Raw genomic sequence first — 15,818 nt, forward strand, 5'->3', positions numbered from 1 at the left:
AAGGACATTTGTGGGCAAAGGGGAAACAAAGATGATGGACACAGAGACCAGGACACAGGAAAATCAGCCACAGGGAAGTGGGGACAGGAGAGAGGCCAAGGGTGAGGTGAGGGATATGGGTCTTCAGCCCTGCCAGGTGAGCAGGACCTAGGCCCAGGAGACAGGACTGAGGCTGTGGGACAGGGTCTTTCCAGGATGAAGCGGGCAGAATAGCTGGTGTGTATGATATGTCCATGGAGATTCTGACCCAGGGGTGTTCTTGGGGGTGAGTAGGAATGAGCACAACAGGAACTAAGCTAGTGAGGGAACAAGATAATTTTAACTCCAGGGCCAACGAAAAAATCAATCCAAGAAGGAAAAGCATCCTGGTCTACTCACAGCTAAGCTGTGACTGGCTCTCACAATGTCATAATGATGCAAACTCAGGATCTTGGGGTGTATCTCAACTACCTGCCAGAGGGGACTCGGGGGGCAAATGCCTGTGCTGTGGATTTCAAAGGGGCCACCTTCCAGGCCTCCTTGCCACTCAGAGCCAGCTCTCAAGGCCTGGGCAAGAGGCCTGGCAGTGTGGGCAAGGACTTCTCCAAGATGCTTGCTAAAAACTTCAATGTGAAGGAGCAGAGAGCAGGGCAACCATCAGGGGCCCTAGAAAGGTTGCAGGGAAGACAGTGACAAGCCTCCCAGGGGATGAGGCTGCAGGTGCTCACCCAAGAGCTAAAGCACAAAGGAGGAAGCAAGTCACCAGGCCCTTCAGAACATGCCCCCATGCTCTGTGATGCCAAGCCCTGACATAGGAGACAACTTTTCTGAAAGAACACATGATTATGGTCAAGAAGCACATTAAAAAATTCTAATAGGACACAACTCAATTGATTCAGATGTCGGTAGAGACGGACCAGGCCCAGTCCAGAGAGTAGCTGCTGCAGAACTCCTAGAAGCAGACGCGTGAGCATTTTGGGAGCTGACACTGAGGAGACATTGAAAACTGAGACAGTGCCCTGATTTCTTCCAGGCTGACAGCCTCATGGAACAGCTTCGTGAGGATGGTCTCCATCCTCCAGGCTACTCAGAAAAATGGGTGCACTCAAAGGCTTTGAAGTACAGGCTGAAGGCCTTGACCTGCCCCCAGAGTATGGCCACATTCACCTCAGTCTGTGGTATTTTATGAACATTTTCAAGCACACAGAATAATTGAAATAATAGTGCAGAGCGCACCACCTAGATGCCAGCATTAGCATTTGCCACATTTGCTTTATCACTCATCTTTATCCATGGATCCGTCTCTCTATTCATCCATCTTATTTTTCTGATGCATTTCAAAGTTAGTTGCCGATGTCAGTACCCATCTTTCTTTTATTTTTTTAAAGATGTTTTATTTATTTATGTATACAAGAGCTGGGGTGCAGGCCAGAGGGGTGTGGGTGAGAGGATTCAGCAGAACAGAGTAGGGAGCAGAACAAGTGGATCTACCAAAGCACACTGCTGAGGGGAGCAGTGGTTGAAACAGAAGTCTGCTGTGCCATGTGGGTCAGCTCCCTGGCAGTGTTAGAACTCTTACTGCAATGGCTGCCAAAAGCTTCACAGTGCTGAGACTTAACCCCTTAAGTCACTAGGGACTCCCTACATTTCATTTCTCAACACTTGGGTTAAGAATATTTTTTTGAGGGCCTCCCCGGTGGTGCAGTGGTTTGAGCACCGAGCTGTAAAGCTGTCCGCAGCCTCTGCAGCTTGGATTCAATTCCTGGTCGGCCAAGGAGAAACCCATATGGCCTGGCAGACCTCTCCTGCCTCGCCCACTGCTCTCCTCAGCAGTGTCTTCGGTCTGTCTGCCTGTTTCTGCTCCCTGCTCTGTCTCTGGTGAATTCTCGCACCTCCCGTGCCTCTGACCTGTACCCCAATTCTTGTATAAATAAATAAAATCTTTAAAAAAAATAATTTTTTGAGATAAAACTATCTGGAGAAATGCACAAATCTTTAAGTACACTACTGGAGGAGTTGTGACCATTGTCAAGAACACTATGTCTATTGTTCTTTTCTTCTCTTGGAAACAATGAACATTTAAATAATTTAATGATGTGTCTCCCATAACAATACAATTTATCCACCCTCCCTCCTTTTTCTAATAAATTATTTTATTTTATATAATTCTTACATCATTTTTCATTTTGCATAAAGTATGCATTTCATTTTGGTTATATTCCCCATGCTATTCCCACCCTCTTTTTCTGTCCCTAATCCCTCTTCTCCTCCCCCCATCTCCCACTGTAGTGTATCTCTGTTCTATAGTTGCTTGTTGCTTTTGATTTTTACTTTATTGCAATTAGTCTTTTTTCGGGTCCCTTATTTAGGTTTTCTAAATTCCTGCTATGAGTGAGAACATCCGGTATTTTTCTTCTCTTTCTGGCTTATTTTACTGAGCATGTTTCTGCTTCCAGCTCCATCCATGTTGCTGCAAATTGCATGAGTTTATCTTTTTTGGTTGGCTGCATAATATTCCATCGTGTATATGTACCACATCTTCTTGATCCAGTCACCTATATTGGGGCATTTTGGGTTGTTTCTATAGCTTACCTATTTAACTAGTGCTGCTCTAAACATAGGGGTGCAGAGGCTCTTTTGTTAGGTTTATTCCAAGTATTTGATTTTTTTGTTTCAATAACAAAAGGGATTTTTTTTTAATTTCTTATTCAGATTTATTGTTTGTGTATAGGAAGGCTCCTGATTTTTCATGTGTTGATTTGTATCCTGCCACTTTACTGAACTGGTTGATTAGTTTGAATTAGATTTTCTGTGGAGTTTTTGGGGTTCTCTATGTATATTATCATATCATCTGCAAATAGTGATAGTTTAACTTCTTCCTTGCCTATTTGGATTCCTTGTATGTCTTTCTCTTGTCTTATTGCTCCGGCTAGGACTTCCAGTAATATGTTGAAAAGCAGTGGTGAGAATGGACATCTTGTCTTGTTCCAGATCTTAATGGAAATGCTTTCAGCTTTTCACCATTGAGAATGATATTGGCTATGGGCTTATCATATATGGCCTTTATGATGTTGAGGTATGATCTTGAATCCAGAGAATTTCAAGGGTGCTTATCATAAATAGGTGTTGTACTTTGTCAAAAGCTCTCTCAGCATCTATTGATATTATCATATGGTTTTATACTTCTTTTTGTTAATGTGTTGGATTACATTGATTGATTTTGGTTGTTGAACCATCTTGTGTCCCTGGAATAAATCCTACTTGGTCGTGGTGAATTATCTTATGAATACATTGTTGGATTCTGATAGCTAAAATCTTATGAGGATTTTTGCATCAGTGTTCGTTAGAGAGATTGGCCTGTAGTTTTCTTTTTTAGTGTTGTCCTTGTTCGATTTTGTATTAGCGTAATATTGGCTTCATAGAACGTGTTTGGTATTATCTTCCTTCTCAAGTTTTTGAAAGAGTTTGTGAAGGATAGGCACTAATCATTTCTGAATGTTTGGTAGAATTCATTTGTAAATCCATCTGGTCCTGGCTTTTGTTTTGGGGAGGATTGTGATTACCATTTCAATTTCACTGCTTGCTGCCCGAGCCGCGGACTGTTCAACAAGGTTCTCAAGGGGAGAGCAGCGACCTGAAGACAGGGGTACACCACGGAGGGAGACACGCAACTCTTGGTTCAGCTATCGCAGGTCTCTTACTTTCGGTTTCGGCTGGGCTTTATAGCTGGGGACCGGAAGCGGAAGAAGCAGGCCAACAGTGCTAGCAATGATCAAACACATAACCTTATTTGGTGCACCAGAGGTCGTCATGCACACTGGGCCAAAGAAGCACAGCTAATCCCGGAAGGGCACATGCCCTTGTTTGGTGCGCCGGAGGTCGTCATGCGCACTGGGCCGAAAGGAGCACAGCCAATCATGGAAGGGGGAAGTATCCTGATGCCACGAGGTAAGGCGCCAACAGATCCCTTTTCTCTTTTTAGTGAGGAGGAATGTGCCTGTCTTAGGTTGTGAATTGCAGGGACGAGCCTTACCCGTCATCACCCGACAGTCTAGATGGAAAGGGAGTGCGGGCTGTCTTAGGTTGGTCTTGTCCGCATTCCATCTTACCCGTCATTGGCTATCCATTCCAGCATCCTCAAGGGGGCCAGCCAGGAAGCTGGATAATGACTGAAGTTAAAAGGCTGCCAAAAGTCAGGACAGTGGGACTCCCATAGCATGTAGGCTGTGCTACCTACTGGCCAGGCGCAGACGGCGACCGGAGATCCGTATATGCGTCCCCGCTTTCCAGCATTTCCAGGCGGTGATAGTGCACCTGGATAGGTCTCGCCTGCAGGGACTGTATTTGTTGCCTTACAAACCCAACAATTTTGTTTAAACACAAGGACCTATAGCAAGTAACAATAAAAGAGATAACGGGGGGGACCAACAGGGGAAGCAAATACAGCAAAAGTCCATTAAGGCAGTCCATAAGGGGTTGGTTGCAAGTTCCTGGAAACGGAGATGGCCAAACGGAGGCACCCGTGGCCAGAAGAGGTAATGCCTTGCAGTAGCAGGGCAAATCCAAGGAAGAAGACGCGGATGCGAGAGAGGCGTGTGGTCCAAGGCTGGCTAAGACACAGGTGACAGGGTACTGTTGAAGAACCAGGAGAATCCAGGTGGCCACAGGCATCCTGAAAAGGAAACAAAAAGAGACGCCTCAGAGGGACTCAGCACCTGGCGGAAGGGGTTGACAGGGGCCTCGGCGGAGTCCGGAGGTTTTGTAGTGGCGCTGGGTGGCGCAGGTACAGAGCGAACCAAGCGCTCTGGGAGCCAGCGAGGAGAGTCAGTGTCATGGGGGTAGACACAAACCGCTCCACGAGCCAAATAAAACAGGGTCTGGACCATTCCAAGAGCCGGTAAGTGGGTCCTTCCATTTGACCAATGCAAACTGAGTGGAGGTGGAGGAGTGCCAAAAGCGGTCGGCTGCACTTTTACCAGCATCATCCAGGCGGAGGAAATTTAAAATAAACAAGGCATGACACAGGACATTGCGGGGCGCCAACCGGGAGGGGTACCAAGAAGATTGGCGGATTTTGTGAATAACGGTTTTTGAGCGTCTGGTGGGCTCTTTCAACGATGCCCTGTCCTGGGGATTATATGGTATGCCAGTAGTATGGGCAATGGAAAGGGTGGCACAGAATTCAGAAAATGCCTTGGAAGTGTAGCCCGGTCCATTATCAGTAGCCCGGTCCATTATCAGGCCTTAGGCGCCTAAAACAGAGAAGGCGTAAAGGAGATGGGAGATAACATGTTTGGTGGCCTCCCAGCATGGGGAGAAGCCACTAAAAATCCACTGAAGGTATCAATGGAAACATGGCATACTTGAGATTACCAAACTCAGAAACATGGGTGATATCCATTTGCCAGAGGTCTCGAGGGGCCAAACCACGAGGGTTGACACCCAAGTGAGGGACAGGAAGAGAAGTAGCACACGTTGGGCAGGAGCGAACAATGTGCCGGGCTTGGTCTCGGGTGAGACGGAACAACACACGCAGGGACCGGGCATCGAGATGATGGAGGTCATGGGCTTGTTGGGCCTGGGTGCCGAAAGAACGTGGATTGTCTGAGTGGCTGCATCGGCCAAGTTGTTTCGTGTGTCAAGGGTCCCGGAAGACCCGAATGGGCCGAAGATGGCAAGGAAGAAGGGCAGTGCGGTCTCATACGGCCTCCTGGCAGCGTTGAAAAAGGGTCGCAGCCATGGAGGATGTTTGGATAAATGGGGCGGTTTCAAGTAGGGGACCGACTGGGCGATGTAAGCACTATCCGTATATAAATTAAGAGGTTGATGGGCAAAGGAAGAAAGAACAGAGATCACCGCCTCAAGCTCTACAAGCTGGGCCGAGGAATGAGGGGTTTTTCCAGGCAGTGGAATGACCATGCACCACATATGCGGCTGTTCCATTGGAGGATCCGTCAGTAAAAACTGTGAGGACCGACGGAAGGGGCGATCTTTGTGTGGTTTTGGGAAAGACAAAGCGGTGGCTGGAAGCAAACTGAACAAGTTTGTCAGGGGGTAATGGTTATCCAAAACGCCCAGATAGGAAGCCAGTGTGATGGGCCAAGTGTCAGTGGACTGTAGCAACCAGTAAATCTGGTGGTTGGAATAAGGAGTGACCACAGAAGAAGGCTCAAGGCCGAAGTATTTTGCAGGATGCAAGACGTCCCTGAACAATAAGGTCAGCCACAAGGTCATAATATGGGAGAAAGGTCCTTTTTGAGGAAACTGATTGATGGAGCCACAGGACAGGGTTGTCCTGCCAAAAGAGCCCAGTGGGACAGTGTTGAGTGGAAAAGATAAGCAAGGAAAATGTTTGGAATAGTCCAAACTTACAAGAAAATGATCATTAATGGCAGTTTGTACCTTTTGTAAGGCAATCTGGCCCTCAGGGGACAGAGATACGGAGACGCAGGATCAGGGTCGCCCTGGAGGGTATCAAAAAGGGGCTTAAGGTCTGCTGTGGGCAACTTTAAATAGGGGCGAAGCAATTAATATCCCCAGAAGTTTCTGGAAATCATTAAGGGTGTGAAGATGGTCGGTCGCAATAGTTGCACTTTTAGCAGTAAGTCATGCAGTAATGGACCATCGAGAGGAAACAAGGTAGGTGTAGGGGTCACAAATTTGAACCTTCTCAGGGGCGATTGTTAGCCCTGCCCGAGTTAAATGGCAGTGAAGGGAGTGGAAGCAGGCTAGAACCTCTTGGGGGGGGGTTGCCTGCCAATAGGATGTCATCATATAATGAATGATGTAAATAGAGGGCCATTGAAGACGTACCGGCCGGATGGCGCGGGCAACAAAAAGTTGACAGAGAGTAGGGCTGTTAGCCATACCCTGTGGAAGAACCACCCATTGGAAACGCTGAAGAGGTTGTTGAAAATTGATAGAAGGAAGGCTGAATGCAAACCTTTTCTGATCATTGGGGTGAAGTGGGATGGAGAAGAAACAGTCTTAAGATCCACAACAACCCGGAACAAGTTTTTTGGGATGGCAGCCGGGTGAGGGAAGGCCAGGCTGTAGGGCGCCCATGAGTGTCATAGTGGCATTAACCACCCTGAGATCTTGAAGGAGTCGCCATTTGCCTGAGGATTTTTTAATGACAAAAATAGGTGTATTCCAGGGCGACGTGCTAGGCACAACGTGACGGCATCCAACTGTTCCTGCACCAGTTGGTATGCTGCCTGGAGTTTAATTTGGGACAGAGGCCATTGGTCGACCCAGACCGGGTCATCAGATTTCCAAGAAATAGAGATGATGTCGGGGAGGGTACAGGAACGTCAATGGCCTCTATGGGAAAACTTCCCAGTCCGGCACGGCTTACCTGGCCCTTAGGTTGGATGGGCTGCGTAATGCCTTGAAGGCGGGATCCAAGGCGCGACCCGGAAGAAAGCCCTGAGACAGCATTTGAGCAGTAACCACCTCGTTAGGGCTACAACATCATGAGACCCATTTGAGAGAGGAGGTCCCGACCCCAGATATTAACTGGGAGGCCGGGCAAGACATAAGGCTTAACGTGGCAGTATGGCCTCTGTGTCTGTCCACTGTAGGAGTTTGGAACTTTGTAATGGATTGGCAGATTGTCTTACACCTTGAAGGTTGGTGAGCGTGGCTACGGTAGGCCAGGAGGGAGGCCAGTCAGACTGGCGGATGATAGAGACATCTGCTCCCATGTCGATAAGGCCGGTGAAAGAGTGGCCGTCCAAAGAAAGAGTAAGGGAGGGCTTGTCCTTAGTTACGGGCTGAACCCAAAGGACATCTGTGACATTAGTGTGCGACCCTCGATGAGGAAGGGTTTGTTGTCGCGGCCGGACAACAGGGGGAGAGGAACCAACTGGGCAATTTTTTGGCCCTGGCGGATTTGTAATGGGAGAGATGCGGAGGCAACAACCGAAAGGGTGCCCGTAAAGTCTTGATCTATGATTCCAGGAAAGACATGCAGGCCCGGAGGTTGAGAGAGAAACGGCCGAGGAGGAGGCCGCAGGTGCCCGCCGGGGGCGGTCCCTTGGACGTGGTGGATAACACCTGTGGGCCCATTTCTGGAGTTAATAATGTGTCGGTGGCGGCACAGAGGACCAATCCGGCGCTACCTGAGGTGGCTCGGGAAGTTGGCCACTTATCGGGTGGGACTGGTCGTCGATGGAACGAACCCATTGTTTGTTGCGGGGCCTGGGGCTGGCCCCGCTTGAAGTTTCCCGAACAGGGGGGGGGGGTAGGGGATTTCCATCTGAGTCAGTGAGGGAGCGGCATTCGCGGCCCAATGGTAACCCTGCGACAGTGTGGGCAGAGTTGAAGGGGGTCGGGAAGAAGCGGAGGTAGTAGTACCGTGGTTTGAGGTTGTTGATTAGTGAAGGGAAACGGAGACGACGGGATACCGCGGGAGCGGCAGGCGAGGGACAATTTCTAGCAAAAATGGCCCTGTTTTTTGCATTTAAAACAAGTAACCTGTGAGCTTGAGCGTGTTTGCGCCGGCTCTGCGGCGCATCGGCTGCAGAGGAGGTCAGGCGCGTCTGCCATCTCGCAGCAGGCTGCGCTCTGCTCCCTGGCGGTCCGTTCTGACTGTACAGTGCAGTGTACAAAACAAGCAACAGCACAGTAAATGCATGCTCATAATCAGTAACCTGAGCTTGTGTTTGGCAGGTAGCGGACTCCGAGAGGCAGCGGCCATGGCCATTCTTGAGGCGGTCAATGTCTGCACACGCACGGACATAATCCATAATGGTAGAGGTGGTCCGGCGAATGGGACGTATAGCGGCCTGACGGCGGGAGAAGCATTTTCAAAGGCCAGTTGACAGGACAAGGTCAGAGGATCCAGCCGTACCTCCTAACATGCGTTCTGCAGCAGTTTTGGAGGCGATCAACAAAATCAGAATAGGGTTCCCCGGAAGCCTGACGTATTTTAATTAAGGGGGTACCTGTGTTTGTTTTTTGAGGGAAGTTTGCGCCATGCACTAAGGGCAGCAACACTAATTTGGGCATAAAGGCCGGGTGGAAAATTGATTTGGTTATTTGATCAGAATAATTGCCTTCTCCAATTAGCATTTCAAGGGTCCATCCATTGCGGGCCTCGCGGTTTTGTCTTTCAAAAACCTTACAATTATCAATAAACTCAGCCTTCCAAAGGAGGTGATCGCCCCCAGAAAGGGTGGCCTTTGCCAGGGAGTACCAATCCAACGGAGTGAGAGAGGATTGGGCTAAGGTGTCCAAAACAGTGAGGGTGAAGGGCGTCGTGGCTCCATAAAGGGAACCGCCTCTTTTAGTTCTTTAACGTTGTGGAAATTATGAGGCTCATGATGACGTTGAACAACGCCCTGGGCGTTGGTGGTTTCAACACCAGAAGAGATGTAATGGAGCAGGGCGCAAAGGAGGAGGGAGGGACGGAGAGGGCGGCTGAGTGGGAGGAGTCAAAGAAAAGGCGGCAAGGCAACAAGAGAGGAAGAAGGAGGGCAAAATGGCGGCAAGGCGGGAACAGAAGAAGGACAAAATGGCGGCGGATTAACTTGTGGGGGGCGGAGCAGAAGGGCCGTTAGCAGACACGGGGAAGGCCGCACACAATTTATCAAAACGGTTAACAAGAGTATTAATTTGGTTTCCCAAGGTCTCAAGTGTTTGCATTAAAACAGGCTTTTTTATGGGGTCCTTGGCAATAGAGGGGGGGCCGTAGCACCCCTCTTGTTCTGCCAACTCGTCCCAGTCCACCTCAGAAGCCGGAGGAGACCACGTGGGGTCGCGGCAGAGAAGGGTATAGGCTTTTGCATGGGGGAAGTGTATTTGGAAGGGGCTCCTTTACGGGGGTGCCGGCAGGTTTGGGGGCTCATCTGGCACTGGGGGCGCATTATTTTGGGGATTAGTCTCATCATAAGGGTTGGGGACCCCTGTTGCATGTTTTGGGGGCGAAATTTCTTCATCCTCACTATGGGATGAAATTAGGTCCTCACCGCAAGCCCCGGAAGGGGAGCCTCAGCTACACTGGAGGGGGCACTTTTAAGGATATTTTCAGTATGGGAGATAGCATGTTGTAAGCCAGGATCAGTTTTTCGCTTAGCCAACAGATCATTAATAAGATTCCATATGAAAAGGCCGTTACGGGACACTTTCAGGCCCAAAAACTCGGTAAAAATCGTTGAGAGCATCTCCCACTCTCTGCCAGCGTTTTTCATCAATAGTTCTTCTTTAGGGAACCACGGCATGTTTCTTGTACAAAATCAAAGAATAAAAATAGGTCCCTGGACTTAACCCTAACTCCGCGTGTCCTAAGAGCTTCCTTGAGCTGGGAAACATAAAGCTGGTGCTCACTAAGTGCCTGTCCCATTTTTAAACAAATCAGACCAAAACTTACCTAATGACTGTCCCACCGGATGGGTCGGGGCCTGAGTACTCCGCCACGCGCCGCGTCTGGGACTACTGTAAATCTCTCGTACTCGAGCGCCACGTTGGGCACCACCTGCCGAGCCCGCGGACTGTTCAACGGGTTCTCAAGGGGAGAGCAGCGACCTGAAGAACAGGGGTACACCACGGAGGGAGACACGCACACTCTTGGTTCAGCTATCGCAGGTCTCTTTTACTTTCGGTTTTGGCGGGGCTTTATAGCTGGGGACCGGAAGCGGAAGAAGCAGACCAACAGTGCCTAGCCAATGATTAAACACATAACCTTATTTGGTGCACCAGAGGTCGTCATGCGCACTGGGCCAAAAGAAGCACAGCTAATCCCGGAAGGGCACATGCCCTTATTTGGTGCGCCGGAGGTCGTCATGCGCACTGGGCCGAAAGGAGCACAGCCAATCACGGAAGGGGAAGTATCCTGATGCCACAAGGTAAGGCGCAACAGCTTGCAATTGATCTGTTTAGGTGTTCTATTTCTTCTTTATCTAGATTTGGGTGATTGTAGAGTTGTAGGAATTTGTCCTTCTCTTCTAGCTAATTGAGCTTGTTTGCATATAACTGTTCATAGTAGTTTCTGATTATTCTTTTGATTTCTGCCGGGTCTGTTGTGATTTCTCCTCTTTCGTTTGTGATCCAATTTATTTGTGCTTTCTCCCATTTTTCCTTTGTGAGCCTGCCCAGGGTTTGTCTATTTTATTTATTTTTTCAAAGAACCAACTTTTGGTTTCATTGATCTTTTGGATTGTGTTTTTAGTTTCGATTTCATTTATTTCTGCTTTGATTTTTATTATTTCTTTTTTTCTACTGGTTTTGTTTTTTTTTGTTGTTGTTGTTGTTGTTCTTTTTCTAGTTCTTTGAGCTTTAAGATTAGGTTGTTTCTTCAAGATCTTTCTTGTTTCTTGATGTGAGCCTCTATTGCTATATATTTTCCTCTTATTACTGCTTTTGCTGCATCCATACATTTAGGAAATGGGTGTCCTCCTTTTCACTCAATTCAAAGAATTTTTTAATTTCTTCTTTGATCTCCTCATTAGTCCAGTGGTCTTCCAGTAGTGTGGTTTTCAATCTACATGAGGTAGGAGAGTTCCTTGCCTTCTTTTTATGGTTTATTTCTAGTTTGATGCCTTCATGGTCAGAGAAGATGGTTGGTATGCTTTCAATCTTGGTGTATCTGTTGATGTTTGTCTTGTGTCCCAGTATGTGATCAATCATGAAGAATGATCCGTGTGTGCTTGAGAAAAATCTGTACTCAGATTTTTTTGGGTTTAGTGTTCTATAGATGTGTGTTAAGCCCATGAGCTCTAGATCCTTATTTAGAGCTTTAGTGTCCTTACTTATTTTTTGTCTCATTGATCTATCCACTGTTGATAGTGGTGTGTTGAAGTCTCCTACTACATATGTGTTTTCTCGTATGTCTGTTTTCAGAGATGATAATAGCTGTCTGATATATTTTAGCGCTCCTTCATTTGGTGAGTATATGTTAATGAGTGTTATTTCTTCTTGAAGTATTGTCCCCTTGATCATAATGAATTTACCGTTGGGCTCTCTTTTTACTTTTTTGAATTTGAAATCTGTTTTATCTGATATAAGTATAGCTGTTCCTGCTTTCTTTTTTTTTTTTTAATTAATAAATTTTTGGTCCATTTGCTTGTAGAATTGTTTTCCATCCTTTTACTTTCAGTCTATTTTAATCTTTTATAGTTAAATGTGTTTCCTGGAGACAGCAAAAGGTTGGGTTTTGTTTCTTAATCCAGGCTATGACTCTGTGTCTTTTTATTGAAGATTTTATTTCACTTACATTTAGAGTTAATATTGATATGTTAGTGTCTGTATTTGCCATTTTGTTTGTCTTTCCTCTGATTTTCTTTTAATAACTTTTTTTCTTTTCTTTTCTTTTTCTGGTCTTATTTCATTGTTATTCATCCCTCTCTTCATTCTGGCTTTAGGACTCCTTGTAGTATTTTTTGGAGTGCGGGTTTAGTCATAATGAAATTCCAGAGTTTCTGTTTGTCTGGGAAGGTCCTTATTCTTTCTTCATAAAGGAAGGAAGCTTTGCAGGATAGAGTATTATTGGTTGGCATTTGTTGTCTTGGAGTCTGTTGACTATGTCCCTCCACTCTCTCCTTGCCTGTAGTGTTTCTTTGGAGAAGTCTGATGTCAGCCTGATTGGTTTTCCTTTGAATGTTATCTGTTTCTTCCCTCTTGTCAGCTTCATTATTTTTTCCTTGTCCTGGATTCTTGGGAGCTTTACTTTTATGTGTCTTGCTGTATTTTTCCTTTCATCATGGAAGTTTGGGGTTTTTCTTGCTTCTTGTATGTTTATTTTCAGCTCCTTCTTCACATTTGGGAAGTTCTCTTCAATTATTTCCTTGAATATTTCTCTGTTCCAAGATCTCTCTCCTCTCCTTCTGGGATTTCTATAACTCTTATATTTCTTTCCTCATGGATCAAATAGTTCCCGATGTCTTTCTTCAGTCTTTCCATTCGTACTTCTCTTTCCTTTTCTGTTTGGTTCTTTTTATTTCTGTGTCTTTGAGAGTGCTTATTCGTTCTTCCATTTCATCTATTCTGTTATCACTTCTTTTCCCAGAGTTCTTTAGCTCTTCCATTAATCCTTTGATCTCCTGCATTTCCTTCACTTCCCTTTTTAGTGACTCATTTTCATTTTTCTGATTGTTGACTTCTGACAGTGTTTTAATCATGGCAATTTTAAATTCTCTTTCTGGCAGGTTCACAAGTTCTTCCAAGTCACTGCTGTTGCAATCTGGTGGGTGATTTTCTTTTTGTGGTGTGTCTTTTTCCTGAGGGCTTTCTTGGTTGCATGTAGTTTTTCTTCTCACTCCTGCTTGTTTTCTAATTTGTCCTATGCGATGGGACACTGTGTTGCTGGAACTGGCCGGCATCTTTTTGGTGTGCTCTTTCTGGGATGTCAGAAACTAGTGGTCCAATCGAGTCAAAAACTGTTAAGTCTGAATTCTGGTAGGGCAGTAGTACTATGAATATGTTAGTGGTCACTGTCACAGAGAATCTCCTCCTTCTGTATTTGTTAAATTCCAAGGAGGGTCTGAAGGTTCCACAGTCCACCCTGTGGTGGCAGGATCACCCGCTGGGTTCCAAATTGCTGGATCCCCCTCTGGGCTCAGACTTGTGGCCAGACGGGGCCAGCTTGTGGGGACTTTTCAGCTCACTGGCTTGTGGAGGCTTTTCAACTTACCTCTGGCTCTCTGGTTGTGAGGGCAGCTCTTCCCCAGCTCCACCAGACTCAGTGTGTTGTAGACACACAAAAAGTCCCTGATCTATAATGGCGAGTCTGGGGAGGACTTCTGTGCATCCATGGTTTGCCCCAGCGCTGACTGGATCCCCTTCTGGTGGCCAGATGGGGCCTGGTTTGCGGAGGCTTTTCAGCTCACCTCTGGCTGTGGGCACAGCCTTTTTCCAGCTCCACCCAGTCTAGGTGTGCTGCCTCCTTTTGAGTAACTACCACAGTGCAATCTGAAGCCTCCAGGCCTGCTTTAGATGTAGTGCATTCGCCAGGTACACGGCAAGCTGGGGTGCCGGGAGGTCAGGAGGCTGGCAGGCCTCCAAGCCCCCAGCAAGTCTCCACTCTGGGCTTCTCAGGCCTTTCTCCCCTTCTCTCTCCTGCCTCTCTCCTGCTTCTGCTTCTCCTGGGGAAATATCTCAATACTGCAGTCATGTCCCACAGAAGTAAATAACACAACTATAACAATGTAACAAATGCAGGTACCCCATCAGGCAGGGCGATCCTAATGGCAGGAGGTCAGAAAAGCCTGAAAACCTTTTATCCTACAGTGATAAATTGTTTCAATAATACTCATGAATAATAATGACATGGGCTTCCCTGGTGGCTCAAGGGGTTAAGTCTCAGGACTATGAGGCAATCAGTAGCCACTGCAGCACAAGTTTCAATCCTTGGCCAGGGAGGTGACCCACATGGCACAGCAGACCTCTCCTGTCTTGCCTGCTGCTCCCCTCAGTAGCGTCTTTCAGTCGATCTGCCTGTTCTGTTCCCCACTTTGTCTCTGGTGAATCCTCTCACCCCCCCACCTCTGGCCTGTACCACAGTTCTTGTATACATAAATAAATATTTTTAAAAACTAATACAATAAAATGAGAATCAAAAAAATCTCTGTGTCTATCACTGTCTTATACCTCCGGAGGGTTATTTATAAATGACGCCTATATAAATTCTAATAAAAAGTCCCCAATTTTGAGATCACAATCTAAAATTTTGGTAATCAAAAGCTAATTCAAAACTTAATGGTTGAGGGTCTCCCCTGGTGGCGCGGTGGTTAAGCGCTGGGCTGTGAGGCTACCTGCAGCCTCTGCAGCGCCGGTTCGATCCCAGGCTGCCAACAAGGATCCCACATGGCGTGCAGACCTCTCCTGCCGCACCCGCTGCTCCCCTCAGCAGTATATTTCGTTGGTCTGCCTGTTCTGCTCCCAGCTTTGGCTCTGGTGTGTTCTCTCATCCTCCCGTGCTTCAGACTGTACCCAGTGCTTGTATAAATAAATAAATTAAAAAAAAAACAACTTAATGGTTGAATTTGAAACATGCATGTCTTATGGTTCTAATATTGGGTATCAATGCCTTATGTTTCAGTGTCTTTGTTTTCAAAAGAAGTGCACAGTATTCAGAAAAAAGAATAATTGACCAAGTCTACATCAAAAAGGGTAAGTTTGCATTTTTGATTTTTCTTGTTTTTCATCATTATCGCTTGCCTAAGAAAGAAACTTGGTTTATGGGATTATTACAATTATCAACTCTGGAATTAATTTAAAATTCCAATCCTAAGAAAAACTAGCAGCTACAATTGGTATCTCTCTCTTAAATTTGTTCTTTTGTCATTATTTAAATGGTGGCCAAATTTCATATAAAACTAAAGTTTTACTAAGTTTAACAATGAGAATTTGTTAAATAATTAAAATCACCTTCTCTAAAATCATTGAGCTTTCAGGTTTACTTTTTGCTTCTTATTATAAGAAAACTAAAATTTAATATCATCTCACCTAAAAAAAAAACCAATTAAAAGGTATTTCTGTATGAGTTATCCAGGGTAACAGGGTGGTCCCCAAGAAAACGGAAAGTTCCAGGTTCCCTGCCCGACCCAAGGGAGGGAGGAGCTGAGCAGGGAGAGAAGAAGCTAGAAAGGAGACTGAGGAAGGAAGGAAGCAGGATGGAGCCAGAAGGAGACTTGGAAGAGGCATGTGGAGCCAAGAGACATGTGAAGAAACTGCAGTTGCTTTTTGGTCGTGGACTGGGTGACATAGATGTGGATGAGAGACCTGTGGGGAGGTGACAGTGGCAGCTTTCATCTTGATTTTGAAATTTTGCTCTTTTCCCCCCAGACTTGTTTGGCTGTTTCTGGTCCTTTCCTGTGGCTCCCCGCGGAAGGTGTTTTAGA

Source organism: Talpa occidentalis, unplaced genomic scaffold (assembly GCF_014898055.3).
Source record: "Talpa occidentalis isolate TD23 unplaced genomic scaffold, MPIMG_talOcc4v2.1 talOcc4.2, whole genome shotgun sequence".
NCBI classification, from domain to species: domain Eukaryota; kingdom Metazoa; phylum Chordata; class Mammalia; order Eulipotyphla; family Talpidae; genus Talpa; species Talpa occidentalis.